Below are 1501 nucleotides of genomic sequence, written 5' to 3' on the forward strand. Positions count from 1 at the left end.
CGACCCCGCGGGCAGCAGAAGCCACCCCGCTCCGCCACCCCCTGCCGGGCCCTGCGCGCTGCGAGGTGACCTCGAGTCACACGCGAGTGTTTGGCTGTTTGGCTAACGTTGGGCGGAAGTCGTGGTGGGAGACCATAGGGAAGTCGGGGACGGGGGCAGCGGTGGACGGACGAGGCGGGTCAAAGTGCGCCACGGGATCTTTTTCAGAAAGTTGTTTCCGTTTGCTATTTATCGCACGACTAAGCCCACGTCGTGGGATCCAGGAGGGAGGGCTTCATTTCAGTGTGCGTGGTGCGGAGGGAGGCGTAGTGGGTGCGGACCGCATCGAATCACAGCGACAGACTGCAGCGCCGAGGGATGAGGGGCAGCAGCTGCAGCGGCGGGGGCGCGAGGCCCGAGCGGGACCAGGAGCAGGAGCAGGCGAGTATCGGCCAGGAACACGTGCGGCGACTGCGCACCACCCGTGCGATGAGGAGCGCGGGTGGAGGTGGAGGTGGCCAAGAAGTGCTACGGCTGCAACTGCTGACTGTGGCTGCGCATCGCCGGCCGCTTCAGACTCGAAGCAGCGAGGCGTCACCGCCACCGCGCCGCGGGTCTCATTTGCAAGGGAAAACCGCTCGCAAAAACGCCACTTTATCAGCTGAAAACCTGGCCTGTCTGTCTTTCTGCGTGCGTGTGTTTTCCTGTTCTTCCTCTTCTTGCCGTCCGTCTGTTTGCTGCCTTTGCGGCGTCAGCTCGTGTTCTGTCCCTTCATACCCTCCTTATCGCTATCACTATTGCCTTGCTACCTCTTCCGCACCTCCCCCTCCCCCTCCTCGCGATGCGTCTCCCGCTGCAGCCGGCGGGATCAGCTCTATCGTTACGTTATCAGTCATTTAGACTGACACGTCGGTGCGGGGCAGGGTGGGGCAGGGTGGGGCAGGGTGGGGCGCAGCAGCGAATGCAGGAGTGCAATCGCGGGCAGGCCAGGGCGGCGGTGCACGGCTCTGCCTCTTCATTTCCTGCAAAGAAGGAACCTCGTCGGGGAGTTGGGCCAAACAGTAATCTGGGGTCTAAGAGCGTACGGCGAGGACCGGTGGCGCGTAGCGATAAAAGTGCAGTGGGGCTGAAACAACGGGCAGAAATCACGTTGTGAAAACTATGGAAACCCTCCCGACGAACTCGTCGACTTGAGACACGCGCAGCTTGGCAGATTTGCCAGTTTGTAAATAAATAGTTTACAAGCACTCTTATACGCTCACGGTCTCAATCCTCACAATCCCACGGTGGTGACTAATTTTGTGGGGTAAACTATCAACGTATTTGTTCAATAATAATGTTTAAACAATGTATTGTGTTGCCTACGCACTGGCTGCAGCTGCAGGGGCTGAAGGCGAGGGGTGGGTTGTGGGTGGTGGTATACCCCCCCCCCCCCCCCCCCCCGCCTCGCCAGCACGTTCAGCTCACATGCGCTGCAATTAGCGGCCGAGTTGGGAGCGCTCAGCGCCGCTCTGCGCGGTGC

Source organism: Frankliniella occidentalis, unplaced genomic scaffold (genome assembly GCF_000697945.3).
Source record: "Frankliniella occidentalis isolate FOCC.00 unplaced genomic scaffold, Focc_3.1 Scaffold1, whole genome shotgun sequence".
NCBI classification, from domain to species: Eukaryota; Metazoa; Arthropoda; class Insecta; order Thysanoptera; family Thripidae; genus Frankliniella; species Frankliniella occidentalis.